Source organism: Mastomys coucha, unplaced genomic scaffold, assembly GCF_008632895.1.
Source record: "Mastomys coucha isolate ucsf_1 unplaced genomic scaffold, UCSF_Mcou_1 pScaffold20, whole genome shotgun sequence".
Taxonomy (NCBI): Eukaryota; Metazoa; Chordata; class Mammalia; order Rodentia; family Muridae; genus Mastomys; species Mastomys coucha.
The window spans coordinates 47,995,171-48,005,574 of record NW_022196903.1 but is presented as its reverse complement, the minus strand read 5'-3'; the positions used below and the strand labels follow the sequence as shown (position 1 = coordinate 48,005,574).

At 40.7% G+C, this 10,404-nt stretch overlaps 1 protein-coding gene across 2 annotated transcripts in view; it reads left to right on the top strand.

The window, feature by feature from the left end:
- Jazf1 (JAZF zinc finger 1) overlaps positions 1–10,404 on the top strand; it is a 323,397-nt gene that overhangs the window by 29,998 nt on the left and 282,995 nt on the right. Inside the window, exon 1 of one of the 2 annotated variants that reach the window (XM_031381938.1) lies at positions 9,207–9,225. The exons of the other annotated variant lie outside the window; for it this stretch is intronic. The gene's annotated coding sequence lies outside the window, so the exon portion shown is untranslated. Of the gene's footprint in view, positions 1–9,206; positions 9,226–10,404 lie in introns of those variants that run through there. 2 annotated transcript variants of the gene reach the window in all.

The following is a 10,404-nucleotide window of genomic DNA, read 5'->3' as shown; positions in this document are numbered from 1 at the left end:
ATATATATATATATATATATATTGCTTGTAAGCTTTTCTGTTTGCAGATAGTTTTGCTCTCCCTAGTATGGTTTGAATATCTTTGTTTGAGGGAAAAAACATCATTATTATATGGTACCATAGGAATCACATTTTTTAATTATGTAAGTTTTACTAAGAAATCATATATATCTGTAGTCTCTGATATAAAAATTTAAGCTGAGAAATTATCTTTAACAAATAGTAAGTTGAAATGGAAAATAATAATTAATGTCTTAAAAATTGGTAAAATAACCTAAAATTATTAAGTGGAGTTTAAGCAGATTTAAGCAGATTCTTAGAAGAGGCAATTGGGTGGGAAATCTGGGCTTAGTATTATTCAGAGACATTCAAGAATAATGTTTGAATTGATTAACTGTTGAATGAATGTTTGAGACATGAATTCACTCTAGGTTATTTGAATACTGGGAATGAGTTTAAGTCTGCCAAAAGGATCTTAAGGGCTACAATGATGAGATCTTAAATGCTAGAGCATTGGTATGATCAGCTCACTCTCTATACTGGACACTTCTGACGGGACCCTGACAGTGGCCCCTGCCATGTTTGAATGCAGCACTGACTAAGGAAACCATCTAGTCTATTCTGGCTCATTCTGTTGTTGGAGTGCTCTGGTTGTAGAGCCCATTCGTAGCACTGTAGCAAAGCTTGTCTGTACTTACAGGTTGCTCCTTATACAGTTAGTTATTTTCATAATGGGTGCATGACAGCCCTACAGTCCTTGGAGTCCTACATTAGGGTCTCTCGTTGATATACTAACTTTACACTACTATAGCAGGTCCGAGAACCAAGAATACTTAGCGTTTTTCTAGGGTTCTTCACTTTTCATAGTGCTGTTCCAGTGGCAACCCCTCTGGATTCTAATGGTGACTGCTCTGCCTGTGGTCAGGATGAAAGATGCAGTGGAAGGCAGGAGTTGAAAGAGAAATCTAAGGTTTTGGTTCTTCATAGACTCAATGTTAGACCTGAATTATTTTAGACCCTGTAAGAAGTGTTTTTGTTTGCTTCTATGTTACTGTGATAAAAACCACTGCCCAAAAACCAACTGAGAGGAAAAGGATTTTTTGTTTGTTTTGTTTTTGTTTTCGTTTTTATTCAATCTATCATCCAGTGAAGCTAAGGCAGAAACTTAGGTTAGAAACCTGGAACAGAAACTGAAGCAAAGGCCATGAGGGATGCAGCCCCTGGCCTCCAACCCTCCACCCCTCTGCTCAGGTCTCTTTTTCCTACAGTTCAGGCTCACCTGCCCACAGTGCTGGCTCCTCCTACATCAACCTCCAATCCAGAAAATTCCCCACAGTACAGCTGCAGGCCAGTCTGATGGAGGACTCTCTTAATTGTCCTTCCCTCTCTGTGTATCACGTTGATAACCAGGATGACTCATCAAGAGAAAAGTAATGCCCTATTACAGAGTGGTAGAGAGACCTTTGTGAGACCACATGATTGCTAGCTGTTACGGATAGCGAGAACATCTTTGTCAAAGGCTATAGAAAATGAAGGCCCTGGAAGCCGCTTAGCTTGGTAAGAGAACATGGATGCAGATAGAAATAGAGAGGAGAAGTATTTGGGGTTGGTATAGCTACAGAGGGCAAAGATAGAGTCGGAATGGAGACTATAGTAGGCCAGGCTTCTTTTACAGCTCACTGGTCTTGTTGTCATTACCCCCTCCCCACTCTTTCTGGCCCTTTTTGTTTTTGTTTTTTATCATAATTGAGGGGAAAAGTTGTTAACAGTGGATATCTTACAAATAGAAAAGTTACAACTTTTAAAATTATGATAGTGATATTATTTTACAAAGAAACTTACACACATTTCATGTGTGTGAGTACATGCATGTCTGTGTCTGTGTGTCAGTGCACATATGCATGAGTGTGTATGTATATGTGTGCATGTATGTATGTCTGTGAGTCTGTGTGCATGTGTGTATGTGAGTGTGTTGTATGTTAGAGGTATGTGAAGTGTATAGGTGCATATGTATGTATAAAATGTCTGTGTGTGTAAAGTCTGTTGCATATGTGTCTATATATGTGTGTGTAACATGTATGCATGTGTAAAGAAATTCTTTGCACTGCTTACAAAAGAATCAATGCTCCTATTTAATTCCACATTTACTAAGTGCCCACTTGTTGATGATGTTGGAAGCCATATGCTGAGTGTATTAAGGGGCCTTAGGAGGGTGCTGGTAGCTCCTTGATGCTTTAGGACTGAGTAGAGAGGTGCGGGAATATGGAAAGAGGTACAGGGCCAAACCTCAGGGTTGCCTGGGAACAGGGCCTAGAAAGGAGGATGAGTGGCAACCCAGGGCCACTCTTCCTCACTGGGGACTGTGTGTGCAGAGATGGGTGGGCAGGGCAGTCTGCTTGGTCCCAGAGCACGCTCTGCCTGGGAGTGAGGGCCTTCAGAGCAGAGGTAGAGAGCCCTGCAGGTAGTGCAGATTGGAAAGGAGTGCTAGTGCTTTTGTGTAGGCTCGGGACCTCTCCTTACATGAAATGTAGAGTCTGGCCTGGTCCCAAGGCAGATTGTTGGGTTGGAGGGAGACAGTTTCTGCTCAAGCCTTTTCTCCATCTTTGTTTCTAATTAAAGGGGGAACTGTAATGAACTGGAGATTGGCCTGTAGAAGTTGTATATACTTAGGTAACTTAACCTGCCTTTTATATGATCCACACATTTTTACAAATTCTTGTTAGAAACTAAGAAACTGATCCTTACTGCTCATTGTGAAAGTGCAACATAGTAGATTTTAAACAGTTTGGGCACCACACTTAGGAAAGCCCTGCTTATTCACAAATCTTTGAGTGTGTTGTGTTTCTGAGCATGCCAGCACTTGTGTCCTCTGACCTGTGCATCCTCACTGCACTTTTGCTGACATTTTCTCACTGGCTTCCCCTTCGATAGCCTTCATTTTCATGCCCATCACCTCTTCTCCAGTCACTCTGCCCTCAGCATCCTGTCACAGCTACTTGTATCATTAACCTGCCACAACTACTTGTATTATTATTACATTTCTTTTTAATCTTTCTTTTTATGGAAGGAACTATGAGTGAATTAAGATCTTTTTTAGTCTTGTAGACTTTCATTTCCCACTCCCTAGGTGGGACACAGAAGAAGCAAAGGTGCTGACTTGGAGAGGGAAATGTCTAGTAGGTGTAAGAAAGCGGTGAGGCTTGGGAGCACTGCTGCAGAGGTCAGGTTATTTATACTGGGAACTAGATTTTAGTTTGCTGAGTGGTGAATCAAGTCATTTATTTTAATTCCTACTTCAAAAACTTTTTTGGTATTCAAAAGAAATCTTGGTGAAATTGTTGGAGAAATTGGATGGGGGATCCTCTACACTGTGGTTTAGAGGCCCTTAAAACCTCCACATCTAATAAACAACCCTCTCCCCTCTGCTCAGATTCATCTCTATATTTTTGTTGTTGCTATTGTTGTTGTTGTTTTTTAAAGAACATCTGATCCATCAACTTATCTGGATGAGTTTTGTTTCTGTGTTGAATCACATTGAAATTTGTACTTATCATGTTAGAATTCAAGAACAGAAAGGCACACAGCCACTGATTTGCTTTGAGTAGTCCACAAATAAAATGATTAGATATGCCAAGGAAGAAAGATAGTAACCAGCAAGTGCACATCAGCATGTATACAGCCTCTAATTGTGAAGAATAGTGTTGTAAATTTTTATTGAATTGAGACTGTCACAATTTCAAAATGAAGGTTTTGGGAACAGGGTTGTTTAGTTTTGAAACAGTGTTAGTTTTGACCCTCAAAATTTGAAAACCAAAAAGAGTTCATGTTCTGGTTTTTAACGCATTGTAGAAAATGAAGATAAGTTATAAAAATATGAAATATAGAAAATTAAGACACAGCCAGGTGGTGGTGGCACACGCCTTTAATCCCAGCACTTAGGAGGCAGAGGCAGACGGATTTCTGAGTTCGAGGCCAGCCAGGGCTATACAGAGAAACCCTGTCTCGAAAGAAAAAAAAATTAAGACACACAAAACATAAAGCACAGTCCTAATCCTGAGAACTATCGCTGTATGAGTCCACTGCCTTTCAGACTGTCTGTATAGTGTTCCTAAGGCTGCTGTGTGAGCTTTGTTTTACCCTTTGTGGGTATGCGACTCTTGTGCAGTCTGTTGTCTTTCAGTATAAATTATTCATTCGTGGAATTCCATGGCTCCCTTTTATCAAATCTACATACTATTTTGAATAATTGAAATAATTTGCATGTATTTCATACACAGCCTGAAGACACCTATGTGACTGGTAGAATTTTGGATACCTGGATAAGAGCTTTGAGTTTCAAGGCATCATGGGTGCCTGGTGACATGTGGAACCAAAAGCATGTTGGCTCTGTATCCATCACACAAACCTCTGTAAACTGAACCCAGCACTTCCTGTCTGTCCTCACCATGGAATGCGGTAAGTTGCTTGGCGTATTAGGAAAGGTGGAGAGGACCTTCCTGTGCCCTGGAGGAACTAGCCTGAAGCAACACTGTGACAGCATTTCCCTGGAATGCAGAGAAATGAGAATAAAGGTTAGACACATTGGAGTGACAGTTTGTAAAGCTGTAGGTGTCATCCTATCCCTTTTTCTGAGATCTGAGATGAGTGTGTGTATTAAGTCACTGTTTCTCTTATGATGGCAATTATGAAAAATGAGATAGCAGGTGCTTTGCTCCCAAACTCTTACCGACCACATTGCTTTTGTCAGTCTGTGCCCTTCCAACCTGCCTTATGTCCTTTATTTTATTTTATTTTATTTTTAATTTTTTTTGTGAAATCTAAAAATTTAAGAGAGCCTTTGGATCAGCATCCATGCCAAAATCCTGACAGTTCCCACAGGTCTACAGCTTGTTCGCTCTGTTCCATTCAGTCCTGCTGTCCCACCCTCTGACGCTCTGGCAGGACTTGAGCACCATTTCCTTGAGCTTTCTGTACCTGTCTGTTACTAGTGCTAAGGCTGTTTCTCTTTCTGAGAGGCACTTATTTCTTTCTTTGTCAGCCTCTCTAAAATAACTTAGAAGGTTCTGGAAGAACCTAGGTGCTCCCAGCAGCAGTACCAAGAAAGGTAAAGCCTTGGAGTGCAAGCTGTCTTTGCTTTCAGGCCATGTGGTGCTGTTGCTTTAGGTGGGATCATTCCCAGAGGGCACGTCAACAGTCAACGCTGTTACATGTTTACACTCAATGTGGGAAAGGCAACAGAGTAAGAAAACGGACAAGGAGAAGAAAAGGAGTAGCCTGTTGAGAGCCAGTGAGCTGTCCTGTATTATCTAGCACTTTGCTGCTGCATCCTGCATATCAGCAGATCCTCCCATTTGGCCAGCACTCAGGTTTAAAGTGAAGTGACCCAACCCCAAAGAGTTGTGCTTGTGATTTTGAGCTTATTGGCTCTCATGACCTGAAGCCTCCAGCTGCTGCTTTCTTGTTGGCTGACTGACTACATGCTTCTCCCTGTTTGTCACACTAAGGGACATGTCAGAGTATTTGTTATGGTTCCTGAAGAGAAGGGCCCATATCTAAGAAACCATGAGTGAATGGGTAAGGACCTGGGCATTTGACCTAAATCTTTATGCTTATCTGTTTTGCTTGTATATCTATGTTTTGGTCTTCAGAAAAAGAAAAATAATTATTGATGAACCATGAGCCCACTTGCTCTGTGGGCATATTCATTAACACTGGCATCATACTTTGTTGGCACATTTCCTAGCCTAAAAGGCCTTAAGAAGAATGAATATTTAACGGGGCAAGGAACAGGATATAGTTGTTCAGTTGGTAAGATGTGAGAAGTTACTGATAAGCTGTGTAGTTCTTCTGACATATGACAGCTTCCTGGCATTCCAGAAAGGGCTCCTGACACCAGTGATTCTTCACCCAAAAGGACAGAAGCCATGCTTGATGCTAGAAAGAGGTTACCATCTGTCCCATATTCCACTGGATTCAGAATAAAAAAGCTTTGGGTGCCATCTCTTCATGCAAGCCAGAGCAATGTGGTTTAGTGGGCGGATGGTATGAGGCCAACCTTGTCTATGAGTAGAATCTTCCTGTCCATCCTTACTGCAAAACCCGAGGTAGATTCCTCCTGTGAATGGGACTGCAGCTGTGCTCAGAGCTGTGAGGACCACCATGAGCATGGAGGCGCTCCTGTTCCTCACTGCGGTCTGCTTGCTTCCTGAGCAGTAGGCCTGTCTCCCAGCTAGCTGGAAAGCCTCAAGACAAAGACCTTGCCTTAGTGTTTTTGACTTATGTTACAGTAAAATAAAATCTCTAATCTTAAGTAGGAATTGAGTAAATGTGTTTTGAGTGTTCTCAGTAAATTAATGAAACCTTTTCTGAGCCTCACTTAGATGCTGCTGAGAAGCCACTCTCCTCGGGAAGGAGATAACACACTGTAGAAAACTCAAGTATGTGTGCTGGGTGCATTAAAAATAAGAAGGTTAGGGCTGGCGAGATGGCTCAGAGGTTAAGAGCACTGACTGCTCTTCCGAAGGTCCTGAGTTCAAATCCCAGCAACCACATTGTGGCTCACAACCATCTGTAATGTGACCTCTTCTGGTGTGTCTGAAGACAGCTACAGTGTACTTACATATAATAATAAATAAATCTTAAAAAAATAAGAAGGTTAAACAATGTGTGTAAAGATATTTTGAGGTTGATATATTTACTAGCAAAGAATTAGAAATATCCTAAATAAATAATGAGATTGGTCAGAAAAAGATAACTCACTGTATTCTGAAGCCTCTACTGATGATAGGTTTGTAGCAATCAAAAGAAACACGTGTTAGACCATTACTGTGAAAGAAATTCCAACTTATATGCATGCTCACAGCATGGGGGAAACCCCCTTGGAAGAGGAAAAAAAGAAAATTCACCAAAATGTAAACAGTGCTTCTGGTGAATTGTGAATGATTTCTCCATAATACAAATGCCATGGAGAAGGCTAAACTACTTTTGTAATGTGAAATCAGTGTACAGGAGAAAAAAAATTAATCCTAAGCAAGTGTGTCCAATGTGAACACTTGAAAAATAAAACTGGATAGTGGGCACTTGGATTCTTCTTTTTTGGACTTTTCTGTATGATGGAAATATTTCATAATTAGAACATTTCCAAAAGAGGAACAGTTGTAGGTTAGAGGCAAGGACACATGCACAGTATGGAAAGTCCGGCGCCCTCTTGTGGTCTCTGAGGGCATCAGACATGCACACAGTGCACAGGCATACATGCAGGCAAAACACCCATAACCATAAAAGAAAACTAAAGACAGTAGTTTAGGGCTATTAAAAATAGCAAACCACCAGACTGCCAAACTGACAACCCATGATGACATCTGATATAGCACTTGGTCAAAATGCTGACAATGATAAGACACCAAGGAAAGCTCAGTTATGGTCAGTACAGTGTGTTGAAGACACAGAATTAACACCCTACAGTACTTAATAAGATACTCCAGGCACTTCATAAGATAAATTTATTTAAAACACCTGGAATTCCCAAATCTCCAGGTGCCACAGGTAGTTGGTGTACCACCTCACAGTGTTCAGGTGACACACTGTGACAACAAACTTGCTGAGGAGTGGAGAAATGGCCTCTATGAACTCAATGCATACTCGGTCTTCTGTGTCGAGAGTGTTTCAGGAAGTTGCCCTCTTCTCTGCTGCCCACTTCTCATTGCTTTACCTAAGCATTTCCAACTCTGTTTAAATTGTTGGCTTGCCAGGCTTGATGCTACAAGTAGAGGCTGTCTTGGTATCTTACCAGAACCATGACTGATGTTTTTACAGAAGATAAATCAAGGACATTCAAGATCTGGTATTAGAGATGAGCATGGAGCTTATGTAATTGTGTGCAAAAGGAAACCACCTGAGTGGGAAGAGGAGCAAGCTCCACCTACACTGCCACACATAAGAAGCTCAGCCCTGTGATATGGACCAAAACTAACTAGAAATGGAGACTGCCAGCATGTGCTGCCAGTGATAGGAAAAGCAAGATGCTAAGGGCAAAAGGAAGCCAGTTAGTCATCCTTGTGCTGGGCTGGAGCTGGGCTGGTAGGGGGGACTTGGCTACCGGGGCTCAGGGGGACTTCTGGGAGTTATTGCAAAGATTCTGGGTTGTTTGTTTTGCAATAGCCCCCTGATTGTTTGCTAGGTTCTTCAAACTAAATTAAAGAGTGAATAATTTTATTTTACCTATGTTCTTTCTTAGTGAAAGAAAGGGACACTCAGGGAGCTGCCAGCGGGTTTTCCTGCTCCTTTAACAATGGTTGCTGTCATACCATTTCTATCCTATTATCTCTTGGATGTCTATTAAAAAGACATGGTGCTAAATGAAAAGGATTCATGGAGCATTAGATAAAGGTTAAGCCTAAACAGTTTGTGATTAAGGTGGGGAAGCGGGCATAAAGAGTGCTTCTCCTCAGTTTTTGGTTTTCTTTGTCTTCTTTTGAGTGTGCGCTCAGGTGGGCTCCATCTCTATGTGGGAGGCTTCACCTATTATCCCGGCTGCAGCTCTTGGGGACCTTTGCAGGCTGGGGCATTCCACTTGCCCTACTCTGTCCACTTGCAGGAAATACAGAGCAGCTCAAAGGGGTCAGAAAGTAGTCACTTCAAAATCTCACCACAACCTCTGTCCCCTTAACAGCATTGAACATGTGTTTACATTTAAGTGGAAAATAATTTTCCAAACAGAAGACAGAGAGTGATCTCATTTCCCAAATGAAGTAAAATGTAAATTTGAAAAGACCAACCGGAATGAATCCCTGCATCTCCCCAGCATTTACATCTTCTTCTCCCTTCTTGGAACAGGAATAACAGTGCTGGGAAATCATCCGCCATTTCCCAACAAATTCAATTTTGATTTAAAAAGCCTGAAGTAGAAAAATTAGAAATCTTTATTCATCTGTCCATATGCTCTTTTTTAAAAGAATTAGTCTGATTTATAATACAAATGGGCATATTTATTATAGATGATTATACTGTAATTAAACTGTGGTTATATGTATATTTGTTTTTATGCTAGCCTGTTGCTTATTCAATTTAATTTTTATTAAGTTGGTCTTTCTTGTCTCTCTTCTTTTTCCCCCAACTGTTCTATAAAGAGCCTGAAGGGACCCTGGCCGTGAGGTGACCTGGCCTTTTGATGACAGAATGGTGTTCCTGTTGATTGGCAGGCAGAGTCTGGATCTCTGGAATCAGGTGGCAGCCCCCATTGTTTTCTGAAAATGTCTGCTTCTTGGTTAGGGAAATTGACAACTGAATAATGGGGAGAGCACACTGAGGACTTGGCATTCTAGACAAAGCAGTTTGTTTCTGTTGGATGCAGTATGCTGAGATACTTGCAAAGCTTTCTTGGTTCCTTGCTAAGGGGTAAGCAATAAACTTGAAGCTGATTCACTGGGTTGTCATCTTATCTTAGTTGAAGGAAGTACTGCCAGCATTCAAGGGGATATGGTTCAGAAAGAATCACTGATTAGTGATTAGTCTAAACTGTTTAGACTTGATTCTAAAGCAGTTTGTAAATATTCTCACTGCTACAGAACCTATGAGTCCTCCACTACTGATTCTTCAGTTCTAAGCATGTTGACTTGAAACACTGCACTGTGCGTGTGTACGTGCATGCCTGTGTGTGTGTGTGTGTGTGTGTGTACACATACATGCCTGTGTGTGTGTGTGTGTGTGTGTGTGTGTGTGTGTGAGAGAGAGAGAGAGAGAGAGAGAGAGAGAGAGACAGACAGACAGAGAGACAGAGAGACAGAGAGAGACAGAGAAAGAGACAGAGACAGAGACGGGGGGTGGGGGGGGACTGATGTTACCAAGCAGTCTTGAGAATCAGGGAAGGTGAGTGGGAACTACATAACAAACAAGGACCAGAGGGAGTGTGGAGAAAGCTGGGAACTTCTGAAAGTGGACATATTTCAGTCAGTCTAGGGTAGGAAATGAGGAGTAGATTGGTGAGAAATGAGATTAGACCCAAGGAGTGAGACAAACTCTTTTTTTTTTTAAACATTTCTTTTTTTATTGATTTTAAGTTTTATTACATTATGATGAGAAAAGATACATGATTTCAGTTTGTCTGAATTTGTTAACATTTAAAAACATATTTTAAGTAAATAGAATTAAATCACATTCTTGTTTCCCTTTTATATCCCAACTTTTCCCAGAGACTCCCCTTTAATACCTACAATACCTTTTTTTGTCATATTCTTTAAAATTTATAAAATATTATAACAATAAAAATGAGTATTATAAAAGTTGTTTGATATAAAACAACGATCAATTTAACAGTCTCATGTAGATGCTTGTCTATAGCAATACTGAAAATACATATGTTTTTCTTAATATAAATTTTAAATAACTCCAAACATATTAACTGTA